The sequence below is a fragment of the Cajanus cajan genome, chromosome 8 (genome assembly GCF_000230855.2).
Source record: "Cajanus cajan strain Asha chromosome 8, NIPB_CcT2T_4, whole genome shotgun sequence".
In the NCBI taxonomy this organism is placed as follows: domain Eukaryota; kingdom Viridiplantae; phylum Streptophyta; class Magnoliopsida; order Fabales; family Fabaceae; genus Cajanus; species Cajanus cajan.
In genome coordinates, this window is record NC_138524.1 from 44292267 (window position 1) to 44311145 (window position 18879).

An 18879-nucleotide genomic window follows, 5' to 3' on the forward strand; every position below is an offset into this window, starting at 1 on the left:
GTCTTCTTTGGAATTCTTATGTTTGTCTCATTAATCTCTCTTTGAGTTTAGCCTTTTAATTGAGCATTTTCAGTTTTATTCCTTTGGCCTCCTTCTTGTTCTTGGTTGGTTTGTTATCTTTGGGTGTAGGTGAAGTACTACCTCCAAGAAACCCTTAGCAAAACTTCTTTGGAGGATTGAGTGGAGACTAAATCCGTGAGGTCCCAAGTGCTTTGGAGAAGGATACCATATCTCAAAGAGTGCAAACACCAAAGGAGAGGACTAACTTTGTTTGTTCCTTGTGAAGGGGAGCCAAATTGGAAGAGTTGAAGACTTGAAAATTTTGTTTTCCTAATTGTTTCTTTCTTGTTAATTTTCGGCCTTTTGTATTTTGGCCTTTGCTTTCTTTTATCTTGGTTTGTAATTGGCCATTTTTAAACCTATTCATTTTGGTTTTAGTTCGTGTAGTGAAGGTGATTTGAAAACCTTCATCTAGGACCTCGACTAGAATATGTTTTAAGTGCTTTCCTTTTGCATGTTTTAGAGTTTTTGGTAGTATAATTGTTTAGGCTTTTATCTTTGTCTCCAAATCCGTTTAGAAGGCTCTTGCCTACTAGGGGTAACGTGCACACACTCACTTATTGTTTGTGCCAACTTGTTTTTGTGAGAAAAGTGGAAAGGGCTTTGTGATTTTTACTTGAGAAGGCTTGGTTTTTAAGTGATTCTTTGTAGTCCACCTCCCTTTGAAAGTTCAATTTGTACACTTAGGCCTTTTCTACCTATCTTGCACTTGAAAACCTTTTTGAAAACCTTTTATCACTCACTCTTTGTGAAAACCTTTTTTTTACCAACCTTTTGAAAACAAATTTGTGAAAAACCTTTTCTTGATCAAAGATGAGTGATCATTCTAGTGTCCATGGTCATAATTCTCGTAGTACTAGGTCTAGTGTTAGGGATGAACTTAGGGAATTGAAAGAGTACCTAAGAAAAAATATAAAAAGAGAGGAATAATTAAGACAAAAAGAAAAAGAGTTTGAAAAGAATAATGAGGAAATAAGAAATTTACTTGCAAACTTAGTTGAGAGGAGAGAAACTAGTAGATCCAAAACTAGGGTTGTCTCAACTAGGTATCAAAATCAAGAAAAGAAAATAGAAAAGAAAGAAAAAATAAAGAAAAGTATAGAAAAAGTTCAAGAGTGGTTAGCAAACGAAAAACAACCAACACTCTTAGAGAGGAGTAAGGAGGATAATTTTTCTTCCAAAGGGCTTATGCTTGAAGAGAGTCACTTTACCATTGAAAATGATTTAACAAAGACTTTCTTCATTCATCAAGACCTTAACTCTTTCTCCCACGTTGCCACTAGTCATGAAGTGGAGATTCAACACCAACTCCTTTTTAAAGAAAAAGAATCTCAACTTCAAGATTTAGTGAAGAAGAAGTGGACTTCACTTAGTTCCACTTCTTGTGCTACTTCCTTGGTGGTGCCCAAGGTAGATAGCCTTCCTTTGTGTAGGACTTTTCCTACCTTAGTTGTGTCAATAATGCACCCAATTTATGGAATATATTATTTGTTGGATATAACATATGAACCTTCAAGGTTCCTTGTGACAAACTCTTTTCATAACTATCCAACAAATAATAAAATCCAAAATTGCTTAGGAAATTTTCTAGTTGTTTTTCCTTTGTTTTCTAGGAAATACCTAGGTTACCACATAGGGTACTTTAGGCAAGATATTCTAGTTTTTAGGACTAGTGCTTTAGTATGCTATAGTGTTTGTCTTTTTAACTTTTTAGGCTTTAGTCATACACCTAGACTTCCTCATGGGGAGGACCCTATCCTTAGCATTAGGGAGTCTAGTCCTTTTAGCTTAGACAATCTTTTTAGCATGTTTAGTAGAACTCCTCTTAGGATGCGCTTTTCATCTATATCATATACTATTGCCTCTCGTGCTTATTTTTATGTTTTTGTTGGTCATGACGCCCACCATGAAGAACCTCTTGATTTGAGGTCAAATCCTTTTCAAGAGGTGTCGCCACCGGCCCGAAACGGGCTTTCGGCGTTCGCGAAGGATGGTTGGACTCTTTTATTTGTTTAAAAATATGGATTGCCAGAATGACTTATTCTCAAACTGAGACCTTGTCAAACGAGCAATTTTATTAAAAGGCTCACCAATCCATGTTAATCCCAAGCGGGACCCTCCATGGATTAGCGGTTTTCATAAAAAGGAAGGGTTCATGGAGTCGCCACCAATGTTTTACTCAAAACATTGGAAAAAAAAGTTTAAGGCAATCAATTCAAAAATCGACTTCGGCCATTACAACCAGAGTCGGGTAAGGGAGTCGGTTACGCGTGGGGAAGGTGTTAGCACCCCACAGCGCCCCTTTCGGGTTCCCTATGACAGATTATTTCTAAAAATAATAGTGCGAAATTACTAAATTACCCCTTATTTATTTATTCTAAACAATTATAACTTAACTATCTACATGATGACAGTTAAATATACACACAGAAAGTAGTAAAAGGAAGGACTTAAGAAGAAACCTTTGAAGCGTGCTTTTATATTCAAGTAAAACTGGGAAGCTTTTTGGCGTTCCCTCGCTCTACAAGCCCGCTCGCTCCCTCCTAGAAAATTTTAACTATGGAAATCCGGAGGATTTCCCTTCGACTCAGTTCGAGACTCAAGCAAAAAGCTCAGAACTCGAGAACTTTGTCGGATCAACTCTCCGAGTGATTTCTAGGCAGAGCACTGCTCAAAAAAACCCAGAATACTCAAGAAGAGGGTTAAAACTCAGTGTCCAAGTGTCAAATGACGTTGAAATGACGCCATATTTATAGGGATGAGGCTCAATACGGTCTCTGGGGGTCAATACGGTCCGTATTGAAGTTTTGAACTACAATACGGCCGTATTGAATTCAATACGGCCGTATTGAAGTTCAAAAACCTCAATACGGCCGTATTGAAGTTCAGTGCAGCCGTATTGAGTTCAAAAACCTCAATACGGCCGTATTGAAGTTCAGTGCAGCCGTATTGAGTTCAGTGCAGCCGTATTGAAGTTCAGAAACTTCAATACGGCCGTACTGAACCCTTGGGAGGCCGTATTGGGCTTCATTCCCTCCACTTTCTTATTTTTTGCTACTCTAAGACCTCTAAATCTACAGAGAACCCTCCTTGGGCCTTCTGGAAGTCCTTCTGGCTGATCTTCCTTCAGTCTTCGAGAATCTTCAAGCTTTATTTCTGACCCGGACAATTTTAGGGGTCTACAGCTGCCCCCCCTTTACTTAGTCGGACAGCCTTTTGGTGTACCGGCTGACAAGTAAAGGAGTTGACCCAATTGTCTGGGTGATGTGCCAACCTTCTGACTTGTAGCGTCTTCCGGTGGAAAATTGTTGAGTAGCCTCTCCAGGTTGAGTTTGCCCTCTCCAGGGTGAGTATTAGTCGTCGCCTCTCCAGGCTCATTGCATACCTCGGTGCTCTGGACATCTGGGTAGCTGAGTATTGCCTCTCCAGGCTTGTGCATACCTCGGTGCTCTGGACATCTGGGTAGCTGAGTATTGCCTCTCCAGGCTTGTGCATACCTCGGTGCTCTGGACATCTGGGTAGCTGAGTATTGCCTCTCCAGGCTTGTGCATACCTCGGTGCTCTGGACATCTGGGTAGCTGAGTATTGCCTCTCCAGGCTTGTGCATACCTCGGTGCTCTGGACATCTGGGTAGCTGAGTATTGCCTCTCCAGGCTTGTGCATACCTCGGTGCTCTGGACATCTGGGTAGCTGAGTATTGCCTCTCCAGGCTCGTGCATACCTCGGTGCTCTGGACATCTGGGTAGCTGAGTATTGCCTCTCCAGGCTTGTGATAGTTTTGTCTCCACAGTCCACGATGCTGCTTCGACGATTATTTTTGATTTTTGTGCCACTGAGGGCTGGATAACGCAGGGATCCGTCTAGGGGATGTGCAGTTACTCATAGGTTCTTGTGTCCCAACTTTCCATTGCGTAGTTGGTACCCATTGAGGAATTTCTGTTTCCTTGGGGTGTAGACACGAAGATGCTCTTTCTGATGTGAGCGATGCCTTATGATTGGCTGACGTCCTTTTGACGGTGGTGGAGTATCCCGGTTATCCTTATTCGGGCGACTCTTTTTGTTTTGACGGTGGTGGAGTATCCCGGTTATCCTTTGACTCGGATATTTCGTTTGGATGATCATTGCTTCCATTGGGGGATCTTACTGATCTTGCTTTGATAGCTTTCACTGGGGATTTTGATCCACGAGAGTGAGCTGAGAAGTCTCTGGGGAGTATTATTTCGACAAGCCTTTCCAGGCTCAATTATTCTGTGTGATGAGGGAGTATTATTTCGGCAAGCCTCTCCAGGCTCGATTATTCTGTGGGAGTATTATTTCGGCAAGCCTCTCCAGGATCAATTATTCTGTGGGAGTATTATTTCGGCAAGCCTCTCCAGGCTCGGTTATTCTTGTACGTTTTATTGATTTTTTGTTCAGCCCAAGAGTGCAAGCGGAGATGTCTCTTGGGGAGTATTATTTCGACAAGCCTCTCCAGGCTCAATTATTCTATGTGATGAGGGAGTATTATTTCCGCAAGCCTCTCCAGGCTCAATTATTCTGTACGATGGGGGAGTATTATTTCGGCAATCCTCTCCAGGCTCAGTTATTCTGTACAATTTGTTGGGTTTTGTCTCCACAGTCCACGATGCTGCTTCGACGGTTTGTTTTCGATTTTGATGCCACTGAGGGCTGGATAACGCAGGGATCCGTCTAGGGGATGTGCAATTACTCATAGGTTCTCGTGTCCCAACTTTCCATTGCGTAGTTGGTGCCCATTGGGGAATTTCTGATTCCTTGGGGTGTAGACACGAAGATGCTCTTTCTGAGATGAGCGGTGCCTTATGATTGGCTGACGTCCTTTCGACGTTGGTGGAGTATCCCGGTTATCCTTATTCGGGTGACTCTTTTTGATTTTCTGATTTTGTTGCCTCTGTGTAGGCTGTTATCCGCTGGGGGATTTTGTCGTTGATTTTGATTAGCCTCTTCTGTTAGGCGGATCATCTTGACGTTCAATGATTGGCTGAATGCCGAATTCCGCTTGGGGAATGATTATTGATCTTTTTTGGATTTTCTCTTTTTGAAGGAGTGCCTCTGAGTAGGCGAATTATCTTGATGTTTGGTGTTCGGCTGAGTGCCGGATTTCGCTTGGGGAATGGTTATTGATCTTTTTGATTTTTTCTCTTTTTTTAAAGGAGTGCCTCTGAGTAGGCGAATGATCTTGATGTTCAATGTTCGGCTGAGTGCCGGATTCCGCTTGGGGAATGGTTATTGATGTTTTTGATTTTTTCTCTTTTTGAAAGGGTGCCTCTGAGTAGGCGAATGGGGATTGAAGATCTTATGTATCCCAGAGTATTATTTAGAAAGCCTCTTCAGGCTTAGCTTCACTCGTCGCTCGAGTTGGAAAGCTATCTTCCACTGAGGAAGTCAAAGTCCTTTCGACTTAGATATTCTGTTTGGATGATCAAGCCTCCCTTGGGGAATCTTGCTGATCTTGCTTTGATAGCTTTCACTGGGGAATTTGGTCCGAGCGTGGAAGCTGAGATATATCTGGGGAGTATTATTTCGGCAAGCCTCTCCAGGCTCAATTATTCTGTGGGAGTATTATTTCGGCGAGCCTCTCCAGGCTCAATTATTCTGTAAGAGTATTATTTCGGCAAGCCTCTCCAGGCTCAGTTATTCTGTGTGCTGTGGAGTATTATTTCGGCGAGCCTCTCCAGGCTCAATTATTCTGAGAGTGGGATCTTTGCCTTTTTTGTCGAATTTTGACTTTTTCTGTATTTTTGCCTTTTTTGTTGATTTTCGGCTTTTGTTAACAGAAATAAAAGTGCTAAAAGATTTAGACTCAAAGAGTGAAAAATTTCATTCATTAAATAAACATGAAATTTTGTACAAGGGAAATAATGGGACGCAGCTCATTCAAACAAATACATAAAAATAGGAAAAAGAAAAGCCGGTCTTCATTCTTCTGCCGGCGGGTCCTGTGGAGGAGCGGGGAACTGGCGGTGCATCCAGACCGAGAGGTTGTCGAACCCCTGCACCAAAGTGTCCAGTCGAGTATTGGTGCTCTGCTGCCATGCGTCGATACTGTGCTGAAAAGCATCGAATCGAGTATCGATGCTTTGCTGTAAATCGTCAAAGCGGGCATCAAAGTAGGTCCTATCCGACTGTGAGGTGCCGGCCTCTGGCTGTGGGCTGCCGTCGCCCTGAAGATCAACATCATTGAAGAGCTCGGTGAAGGCATCGGGGCCATCCGCTCGTACATACCCTCCTCCTGACCTCGCTATGATCTTCATACTGATCAAGGTGGAGGCATTAATTGGCTTCGGTGCCAATGGCCCTGGCTCTGCGCCGTCTGGGCATCCCCAAGTCTCCGCAAGTCGTGAGAGGAGTGGGGCAACCAGGATGTATCCCTGCCTAGATCCTCCCTCTCGTGCCCCCAAGCTCTTGACGTGCTCGAGGAAGAAGTATCCAGGGTTGGCCCTCCGACTGGTGGCCATGCAGTATAATGCTAATAAATCCGGCCGTGTCACCGACTCGGGGCTCTTCCACCTGCCATGGATGGTGCTGGTGAGGATCTTGTGACAGATCCGAAGAGCGGTCGGGAGCCGGGTGCCCTTCACCCCGGCATGATAGTCTTCGTGGCCTGTGATCGCTCTCCACATGTCGACCAGGGTCCACTGATCAGGCCACTCGCATATAGCATCTCGATATGCCAGCTGATCAGTCCTGCTGAAAAATCCTGCCTGGACGTTGAACTCGTCCAACGTCAGTGAGCGGTACCCCTGGTTCATCCAGAAGTCAACTGAGCAGACAGCTTCCCCAAAACTGTTTGTCGACTCAGTAACGCCGACAGTGGCCAGAAACTCCTTCGTCGCCGTCAAGTACAGCTGAGAAGGGGGATCAAGGAGGAATCTCCATCCTATACTGTCGAAGTAGCCTCGGACTTCATCCTCCAAGCCCACTGTACGGAGAATGTCGAAGTCGAGCGCCCTCGACGGCTCGAAGGTGAATGATTCTATGAGCTGCAGCCGTTCCTGATGTCTGTCTGTCATCTCACGTCGAGCTGGGACCCTCTGCCTCTTTCTAGATGATTCTGCCATTTCTGAGGTTTCTTCTTGGGGTTCACTCACAAGCAGGATGCAGAGGAATGAAGATTGGAATGCAAAAATGAGAAGGAAAACGCTTATTTATAGACAAATTTGCGCCAATACGTCCCGTATTGATTCAATACGGCCGTATTGGTGTAGCCGTTATTGGGTAATTTTGGCAACCAATACGGCCCGTATTGAATTAAATACGGGCGTATTGGAGATCAATACGGGCGTATTGGATTTAATACGCCCGTATTGAAACTGAAAGGTTGCTTCAACGGTCGTCTTAATACGGCCGTATCGGGACCAATACGGGCGTATTGATTTTTTTTTTTTTTTTTTTTTTTTTTTTTTTGAATAAACAGAGAGTAAGTGATCTTCCAGTACACCTATCATCTGTATGCATGTATAATGTGTGATGCACCTAATTCTATTTGATTTATCTTTCAAAAGAATTAACCGATGCGTTTACGTTTGGATTCTGCCATTCCTCAAGACGGACTGTGCGCTGCCGACTTCTATAACCGAGGAATGATGCATATTACATTAAGATTTGGTGTCATCAACCAAATGATCCTTCCCTTCCTTTAGAAGATGTGTCAACCCTCCTATTGACCACTATATCTCCATGTTTCCACTAGATTATTAAAAAATCGTTGGGACAAGAGAGAAAAGAAGGAAAGGATATATTTTTTCGAAAGTTTGTGTTTTAGAGGGGATTTATTTTTATTTTGAAAAATGGTTTTTGTAAGAATGGCTGGCCAAGGTAGGCTTATTGTGTTTAGGCTTGTTTGATTAAACACTTATGAAGTTAAGCACGTCTTGGTTATTAACGTTTGTGATTTGACAACTTGGATAGCTTTTCTTGAGCCCCTTTTTTTGAATTCAGTTGGTGGTACCATCATGGATTTATTCTGTTTTTCGATTGCCCTAACTTTTGCCTAAAACACCCATTTGTGGAGTTTTAGCGGGCTTTTGTTTTTGTTCATTATTTTGTAACCCTAATTTTTGCCTAGGTCACCCTTTTGTGGGATTCCTAGCGGGTCTTATGCTCTTATTTTTGCGCAGCCCCCTTTTTGGGTTTCCTGCCGAGCTTTTTGTTTTTTAGGATTTTTGTCCTGAATGGATTTCTTTTTATCCATGACGGCACTTATTGAGGCCAAGAAAAGGTGCTCCAAGTTGTCGTGCACATTTCCACACAAAATGATGTGGGTTTATTGATTATTAAGACGATTTTAACCTCACTTATGTTCATTCAAACAGGGTTAAATAATGTGGTTTAGAATTTTATTGCAAGCAAGAAAAGAAGCAATAAGAAATAATGAAGAATGATTTTATTATAATCATAGTGGAAACATGTGCCCTATCGAGGCTCGGGGGTCGGGCTGTCCCCGAGGAGTAATCTCTAATAGTCATCAGGTCTATACATCCCTATCGGAAGGAGAAGAGCACTTGATGACGACGACCGGCCTTGACGCTTGTGAACCGGCCTTCCTAAAGATCTGGCTTAAAGAACGTCGAGAAGGATCTTGATTCCTCTTCGTTCTTTGATCTTTGTTAGGGTTGTATCCTAACCCTTGTTTCCCCGGATTATCCTTGATAGTAGGTAGCTCGGGAATTCCTTGGGAATCCTTGCCAAGTCCTTGTCCCGGCAAGTATCCGTTCTTGGTGAGCATGGAGGCTACCTTCTTCATTTCTTGGGGAAACGTTTCGACATTGGCAATCTCCAATGCTTGGAAAGCGGTTTCTAGAGCTTCCTCTGCTGCATCCACGTAAGGTATGGTGGATGGCTTGCTGATGAGTATGTCATCTTCAACTTGTACAGTCACCAGCTTGTCACCCACTATGAACTTGACTTCCTGGTGGAGCGTAGAAGGAACAGCTTTTGCATCATGAATCCAAGGTCGGCCGAGGAGACAGCTGTATGCGGGAGTAATGTCCATCACTTGGAATTCGACATTAAAGATAGTGGGTCCAATTTGGATTGGAAGATTGATCTCTCCCACCACTTCTCTTTTAGAGCCATCGAAGGCTCGAACGATCATGTTGCTCGGGCGCATTTGGACTTCCTTGATTGCCACTTGATCAAGAGTTCTTTTAGGCATCACATTCAAGGAAGATCCATTATCCACCAAGACTTTTGCGATGTGATATTCCTTGCACTTTACAGAGATGTGCAAGGGCTTGTTGTGATTTGGTCCCACAGCGGGGATCTCTTCATCGGTGAAAGTGAGGTGATCATTAGCCGTGATGTGACTAACGATCCCCTCAAACTTGTCTTGGGAGATAGTATGCGATACATATGCCTCGTTCAAGACTTTCAACAGAGCTTGCCGATGCGGTTCGGAGCATAGGATCAACGACAACAGAGTAATCTTTGCTGGCGTCTTATGAAGTTGATCCACGATGGAGTACTCGCTTTGTCGGAAGTACTTTAACAGCTCGTCTGTCTCCTCCTCGGATTCTTTTTCCTCGGTTTTATCTTTTTCTTTTTCTTTACTCTTGGGAGCTTTGTTATGAAGATCTTCGGGAGTGTAGATCCTACCACTCCTAGTCATGCCCCTGTAGACCCCTAAAATTGTCCGGGTCGGAAATAAGACTCGAAGACTCTCGAAGACCGAAGGAAAGTCAGCCAGAAGGACTCCTGGAAGACCCTAGGATGATTATCTGTAGGTTTAGAGGTCTTAGAGTAGCTTAAAATAAAGATGTGGGAGAATTGAAGCTCAATACGGCCTCCTGGAAGTTCAGTACGGCCGTACTGAACAATTTGCACTACAATACGGCCGTACTGAACCCAATACGGCCGTACTGAAGTTTTTGAACTTCAGTGCGGCCGTACTGAAACCAATACGGCCGTACTGAAGTTTTTGAAACTTCAGTACGGCCGTACTGAATTCAATACGGCCGTACTGTAGTTCAAATCTTCAGTACGGGCCGTATTGATGTCAGAGGCCGTACTGCGCCTCACCCCTATAAATAAGACGTCATTTGGACGTCATTCGACACTTTTCCAGCTATTCTGGACCCCCTGGCTGAGTATTCTTGGGTTTTTGAGCAGTGCTCTGCCCTAGAAATCTCTCTGAAAGCCAATCCGACGAAGTTCTTGAATCATAAGCCATTTGCTTGAGATTCGAACGAGTCGAAGGGAAATCTATTTGATTTCCATAGTAAAAATTTTATTTTAGGGAAAGGAGAAAGCGAGCGTGTAGTGGGAAGGAGCGCCAAAAAGCCTCCTAGTTCTTTTAAATATATAAAAGCACGCTTCAAGAGGTTTTCTTCCAAAACTCGTCTTTTATTGCTTTCTTTATCGCTTTCTGATTGTTGCATTGCATGTTTAAAGCTTTCATCATGTAGATAATTCACTTAATATCGTTCTAATAAATAGGGGTAATTTAATAATTTTATACTATTATTTACGAAATAATCTGTCATAGGGAACCCGAAAGGGGCGTTGTGGGGTGCTAACACCTTCCCCGCACGTAACCGACTCCCTTACCCAACTCTGGTTGTAATGACCAAGGTTGATTTATGAAAATCAATTGCCTTATCCCTTTTTCCAATGTTTTGAGTAAAACATTGGTGGCGACTCCATGAACCCTTCCTTTTTATGAAAACCACTAATCCATGGAGGGTCCCGCTTGGGATTAACATGGATTGGTGAGCCTTTTAATAAAATTGCTCGTTTGACGAGGTCTCAGTTTGAGAATAAGTCATTCTAGCAATCCATATTTTTAAACAAATAAAAGAGTCCAACCATCCTTCGCGAATGCCGAAAGCCCGTTTCGGGCCGGTGGCGACAGATGGCGACTCCGCTGGGGAAGCCTCGAGAGTCAGTCCCATTTAGTGACAGATTGTTTTTAACAAATAATAGTTAAAAATTACTTCATTACCCCTCACTTGTATTATAATATGTTTTACCTATGTGGCTTTAAATAACTGTTGTATGTTTAATTTCCGCAATTGTTTGAAATACAAACTGTACACAAACCTTTGCACACAACAGTTCCCTCTATACCCGGGGGCATGAGTGGTAGTCCATAGGGAGTGGATGTTAGTACGGCCGGTTGTCGAATGGGTCTATAGGTGCCCGTAGACCGTTGTCGAAAAGCATCACTCAAGGTGATAACCATGAACTCAAGTCCGACAGTGCGTTGGAACTTTCCATCGACTTACGACGAGAGGAATTGGGTCCCTATAATGGGGGCACCTTGGGGGCCTTTGACCAAGTGAGAACAGTTAGAACCTCCTTGAAAATGCACTTTTCTGCAGGAGACCCCTACCTCGTGATTCGCTCGTGACTGTTCGTGGATGAGTGAATTGTTTGTGCATTGTTTATGTGACATTGTTTGAGCATACATTGCATTCTTTAAACATACAACATTCCTTTTTAAAATAAGAATAAATAGGAATAAGAATCTTCCGTTACATGGTGTTAACATCTACCTTCATCACATTCATATAGGTAGTTTCCATTTTCACCCAAAAAAAATAAAAATAAAAATATATACGAAACAAAATACCCGAAAAAAAGAAGAAAAGGGTCATTTATCCAAACTAAGCAATATCATGCATCATCTTAGGGACATCCCGAAAACATGATAATGCTTAGTTGAATAAACACAATGCATGCATATTCATCGCCATCATCTCATATCATGCATTCTTATCAAAGATCATGGAGGGATCTAGGTTTTCATTTCATACATCCCTCCTAATAAATCATTAATAAACATTAATAAAAAGAAAGAATTAAATCGATGCGTATGTTCAAAGAATGGATCGCACGCCGTTCGTTATCAAGTGTAAGCCAACAACCGCACCAAGCGAACACACGTCAACTCCGTTGTTGGTAATCAAGACGAATAAAGGGGAAGGTCCGACACCATTAAGGATCATTGCTCCAAGGCCTTTCCCTTATGAATCAAATAAGGCTGTGCCATGGATATACGACATCCATTCTTCTGCCGACAGCGATATCTCCAACATCGCTGGACTTGGGGGCATGACTAGGAGTGGCAGGATCTACACTCCCGAAGATCTTCATGATAAAGCTCCCAAGAATAAAGGGAAAGAAAAAGAAGAGAAAACCGAGGAAAACAAGGAATCCGAGGAGGAGACTGATGAGCTGTTGAAGTACATTCGACAAAGTGAGTACTCCATCGTGGATCAACTTCACAGGACGCCAGCGAAAATCACTCTGTTGTCGTTGATCCTATGCTCCGAACCGCATCAGCAAGCTCTGTTGAAAGTCTTGAACGAGGCATACGTGTCGCACACTATCTCCCAAGACAAGTTTGAGGGGATTGTTAGTCACATCACGGCTAATGATCACCTCTCTTTCACCGATGAAGAGATCCCCGCTGAGGGACCGAACCACAACAAGCCCTTGCACATCTCTGTAAAGTGCAAGGAATATCACATCGCAAAAGTCTTGGTGGATAATGGATCTTCCTTGAATGTGATGCCTAAAAGAACTCTTGATCAAGTGGCAATCAAGGGAGTCCAAATGCGCCCGAGCAACATGATCGTTCGAGCCTTCGATGGTTCTAAAAGAGAAGTGGTGGGAGAGATCAATCTTCCAATCCAAATTGGACCCACTATCTTTAATGTCGAATTCCAAGTGATGGACATTACTCCCGCATACAGCTGTCTCTTCGGCCGACCTTGGATTCATGATGCAAAAGTTGTTCCTTCTACGCTCCACCAGAAAGTCAAATTCATAGTGGGTGACAAGCTGGTGACTGTACAGGCTGAAGACGACATACTCATCAGCAAACCATCCACCATACCTTACGTGGATGCAGCGGAGGAAGCTCTAGAAACCGCCTTCCAAGCATTGGAAATTGCCAATGTTGAAACGTTTCCCCGAGAAATGAAGAAGGTAGCCTCCATGCTCACCTAGAACGGATACTTGCCAGGACAAGGACTTGGCAAGGATTCCCAAGGAATTCCCGAGCTACCCATTATCAAGGATAATCCGGGGAAACAAGGGTTAGGATACAACCCTAATAAAGATCAAAGGACGAAGAGGAATCAAGATCCTTCTCGACGTTCTTTAAGCCAGATCTTTAGGAAGGCTGGTTCACAAGCGTCAAGGCCGGTCGTCGTCATCAAGTGCTCTTCTCCTTCCGATAGGGATGTATAGACCTGATGACTATTAGAGATCACTCCTCGGGGACAGCCCGACCCCCGAGCCTCGATAGGGCACATGTTTCCACTATGATTATAATAAAATCATTCTTCATTATTTCTTATTGCTTCTTTTCTTGCTTGCAATAAAATTCTAAACCACATTATTTAACCCTGTTTGAATGAACATAAGTGAGGTTAAAATCGTCTTAAATAAACCCGCATCATTTTTATGTGGAAGTGTGTGTGACAACTTGGAGCACCTTCCCTTGGCCTCGACAAGTGCCATCATGGGTAAAAAGAAATCTTTCAAAATAAAAGAAGCTCGGCAGGAAACCCAAAAAGGGGGCTGCGCAAAAATAAGAGCAAAAGACCCGCTAGGAATCCCACAAAAGGGTGACCTAGGCAAAAATTAGGGTTGCAAAAATAAACAAAAATAAAGGTCCGCTAAGACGCCACAAAGGGGTGTTTTAGGCAAAAATAAGGACAATCAAAAAAGCAAAAGAAACCCATGATGGTACCATGAACCAAATTCAAAAAGAAAGGTTCAAGGAAAGCTATCCAAGTTGTCAAATTACAAACGTTAATAACCAAGACGTGCTTAACTCCATAAGTGTTTAATCAAACAAGCCTAAACACTTAAGCCTACCATTGGCCAGCCATTCTTACAAAATCATTTTTTTAAAAAATAAAATAATCCCCTCTAAAACACAAACTTCAGAATAAAAATATCTTTCCTTTCTTTTCTCTCTTGTCCCAAACGATTTTAGGATAATCTAGTGGAAACATGGAGATATAGTGGTCAATAGGAGGGTTGACACGTCTTCTAAAGGAAGGGGAGGATCACTGGGTTGATGACACCCATCTCAATGTAATATGCATCATTCCTCGGTTACAGAAATCGGCAACGCACAGCCCGTCTAGAGGAATGGCAAGATCCAAACAAAGAAACGCATCGGTTGATTCTTTTGAAAAAATAAATCAAATAGAATTAGGTGCATCATACCGCATACATGCATACAGATGATAGGTGTACTGGAAGATCACTTATTCTCTGTTTATTGAAAAAAAAACAAAAAAACAAAAAAACAAAAAAAAACAAAAAAATAAACTTCAGAAAAAACAATGCGCCCGTACCATGTTCAGTACACCCGCACTGAAATTAGGGTTACGAACAAATTTTCAACTCAATACGGGCGTACTGAAATGGATACGGCCGTATTGGCCATAAAGAAATTTTCAAAGACCTCATCATGAGGCAATCGCATAAAATAGAAAAAAAAATAGGAAAAATTGCTTGTGTATGACAGCAGAAAATTCGACAAAAAAAGCAAAGATCCCACATCATACAGAATAATTGAGCCTGGAGAGGCTTGCCGAAATAATACTCGTACAGAATAACTGAGCCTGGAGAGGCTTGCCGAAATAATACTCCCACAGAATAATTGAGCCTGGAGAGGCTTGCTGAAATAATACTCTCTCAGAATAATTGAGCCTGGAGAGGCTTGCCGAAATAATACTCTCTCAGAATAACTGAGCCTGGAGAGGCTCGCCGAAATAATACTCTCTCAGAATAATTGAGCCTGGAGAGGCTCGCCGAAATAATACTCTCTCAGAATAATTGAGCCTGAAGAGGCTTGCCAAAATAATACTCCTTAGAGACATTTCTGTACAGAAAAAGCCAAAACCAACAAAAAAAGGCAAAAATACAGAAAAAGCCAAAATTAACAAAAAATACAGCAAAAGCTGAAATCAACAAAAAAGGCAAAAACACAGAAAAAGCCAAAATCAACAAAAAGGCAAAATACAAAAAATCCAACAAATTATACAAAATAATTGAGCCTGGAGAGGCTTGCAGAAATAATACTCTCACAGAATAATTAAGCCTGGAGAGGCTTGCTGAAATAATACTCCCACAGAATAACTGAGCCTGGAGAGGCTTGCCGAAATAATACTCTCAGAATAACTGAGCCTGGAGAGGCTCGCCGAAACAATACTCTCTGACCATACAGAATAACTGAGCCTGGAGAGGCTTGCCAAAATAATACTCTCACAAAATAATTGAGCCTGGAGAGGCTTGCTAAAATAATACTCCCACAGAATAATTAAGCCTGGAGAGGCTTGCCGAAATAATACTCTCCAAAAGACGTCTCAGCTCGCATTCTCGGGCTGAACAAAAATCAATTCATCATACAGAATAATTGAGCCTGGAGAGGCTCGCAGAAATAATACTCCCCAGAGAAACCTCAGCTTAAGCTCATGGAACAAATCCCCAGCGAGAGCTATCAAAGCAAGATCGTCAAAATCCCCAATGGAAGCGCGATCATCCAAAGCAAAATATTCAGTCAAAGGACTTGAAACTTCCTCAGTGGAAGATAGCTCTCTGACTCAAGCGCTGAGTGAGGCTAAGCCTGCAGAGGCTTCCTAAATAATACTCTGGGATACATAAGATCCCCAAATCCCCAGTCGCCTACTCAAGAGGCACCCCTACAAAAAAAAGAAAATCAAAAATCCAAAAGATCAATAATCATTCCCCAAGTGGAATCCGGTTCTCAGCCAAACATCAAGCGTCAAGATGATCTGCCTAACAGAAGAGGCTAATCACAACAAAACGACAAAATCCCCCAGCGGATGATAGCCTACACAGAGGCAACAAAATTGAAAAATCAAAAGAGTCACCCGAATAAGGATAACCGGGATACTCCACCACCGTCAAAAGGACGTCAGCCAATCATAAGGCATCGCTCACATCAGAAAGAGCATCTTTGTGTCTGCACCCCCAAGGAATCAGAAATTCCCCAGTGGGCACCAACTACGCAATGGAAAGTTGGGACACAAGAACCTATGAGTAACTGCACATCCCCTAGACGGATCCCTGCGTTATCCAGCCCTCAGTGGCACAAAAATCAAAAAACAAACCGTCAAAGCAGCATCGTGGACTGTGGAGACAAAATCATCACAACAGAATCCCCAGCGGATAACAGCCTACACAGAGGCAGCAAAATCAGAAAATCCAAAAGAGATACCCGAATAAGGACAACCGGGATACTCCACTTACGTCAAAAGGACGTCAGCCAAACATAAGGCATCGCTCAACTCAGAGAGAGAGCATTTGTGTCTACACCCCAAGGAGTTAGAAATTCCCCATGGGTACCAACTAAGCAATGCAAGTTGGGGCACAAAAAACCTATGAATGACTGCACATCCCCTAGACGGATCCCTGCGTAATCCAGCCCTCAGTGGCACCAAAATCAAAATCAAACCGTCGAAGCAGCATCGTGGACTGTGGAGACAAAATCATCTCAAAGCCTGGAGAGGCGGTACTCGGCTACCCCGAGGTTGTCAAGAACACGGAGGTATGCAACTGCCAGTGAGGTTGTCAAGAACACTCTGGTATACCCTGGAGAGGGAAAACTCACGCTACCCCGAGGTTGTCAAGAACACGGAGGTATGCAACTGCCAGTGAGGTTGTCAAGAACACTCTGGTATAGCCTGGAGAGGCGGTACTCGGCTACCCCGAGGTTGTCAAGAACACGGAGGTATGCAACTGCCAGTGAGGTTGTCAAGAACACTCTGGTATAGCCTGGAGAGGCGGGTACTCGGCTACCCCGAGGTTGTCAAGAACACGGAGGTATGCAACTGCCAGTGAGGTTGTCAAGAACACTCTGGTATAGCCTGGAGAGGCGGTACTCGGCTACCCCGAGGTTGTCAAGAACACGGAGGTATGCAACTGCCAGTGAGGTTGTCAAGAACACTCTGGTATAGCCTGGAGAGGCGGGTACTCGGCTACCCCGAGGTTGTCAAGAACACGGAGGTATGCAACTGCCAGTGAGGTTGTCAAGAACACTCTGGTATAGCCTGGAGAGGCGGTACTCGGCTACCCCGAGGTTGTCAAGAACACGGAGGTATGCAACTGCCAGTGAGGTTGTCAAGAACACTCTGGTATAGCCTGGAGAGGCGACGACTAATACTCAACCTGGAGAGGCTACTCAACAATTTTCCACCGGAAGACACTACAAGTCAGAAGGATGGCCTATTCCCCGGACAGTTGGGTCAACTCCTTTACTTGTCAACCGGTACACCAAAAAGCCGTTTGACTAAGTAAAGGGGGGGCAGCTGTAGACCCCTAAAATTGTCCGGGTCGGAAATAAGACTCGAAGACTCTCGAAGACCGAAGGAAAGTCAGCCAGAAGGACTCCTGGAAGACCCTAGGATGATTATCTGTAGGTTTAGAGGTCTTAGAGTAGCTTAAAATAAAGATGTGGGAGAATTGAAGCTCAATACGGCCTCCTGGAAGTTCAGTACGGCCGTACTGAACAATTTGCACTACAATACGGCCGTACTGAACCCAATACGGCCGTACTGAAGTTTTTGAACTTCAGTGCGGCCGTACTGAAACCAATACGGCCGTACTGAAGTTTTTGAAACTTCAGTATGGCCGTACTGAATTCAATACGGCCGTACTGTAGTTCAAATCTTCAGTACGGGCCGTATTGATGTCAGAGGCCGTACTGCGCCTCACCCCTATAAATAAGACGTCATTTGGACGTCATTCGACACTTTTCCAGCTATTCTGGACCCCCTGACTGAGTATTCTTGGGTTTTTGAGCAGTGCTCTGCCCTAGAAATCTCTCTGAAAGCCAATCCGACGAAGTTCTTGAATCATAAGCCATTTGCTTGAGATTCGAACGAGTCGAAGGGAAATCTATTTGATTTCCATAGTAAAAATTTTATTTTAGGGAAAGGAGAAAGCGAGCGTGTAGTGGGAAGGAGCGCCAAAAAGCCTCCTAGTTCTTTTAAATATATAAAAGCACGCTTCAAGAGGTTTTCTTCCAAAACTCGTCTTTTATTGCTTTCTTTATCGCTTTCTGATTGTTGCATTGCATGTTTAAAGCTTTCATCATGTAGATAATTCACTTAATATCGTTCTAATAAATAGGGGTAATTTAATAATTTTATACTATTATTTACGAAATAATCTGTCATAGGGAACCCGAAAGGGGCGTTGTGGGGTGCTAACACCTTCCCCGCACGTAACCGACTCCCTTACCCAACTCTGGTTGTAATGACCAAGGTTGATTTATGAAAATCAATTGCCTTATCCCTTTTTCCAATGTTTTGAGTAAAACATTGGTGGCGACTCCATGAACCCTTCCTTTTTATGAAAACCACTAATCCATGGAGGGTCCCGCTTGGGATTAACATGGATTGGTGAGCCTTTTAATAAAATTGCTCGTTTGACGAGGTCTCAGTTTGAGAATAAGTCATTCTAGCAATCCATATTTTTAAACAAATAAAAGAGTCCAACCATCCTTCGCGAATGCCGAAAGCCCGTTTCGGGCCGGTGGCGACAGCCCCCAAGTCCAGCGATGTTGGAGATATCGCTGTCGGCAGAAGAATGGATGTCGTATATCCATGGCACAGCCTTATTCGATTCGTAAGGGAAAGGCCTTGGAGCAATGATCCTTAATGGTGTTGGACCTTCCCCTTTGTTTGTCTTGATTACCAACAACGGAGTTGACGTGTGTTCGCTTGATGCGGTTGTTGGCTTGCATTTAATAACGAACGGCGTGCGATCCATTCTTTGAACATACGCATCGATTTAATTCTTTCTTTTTAT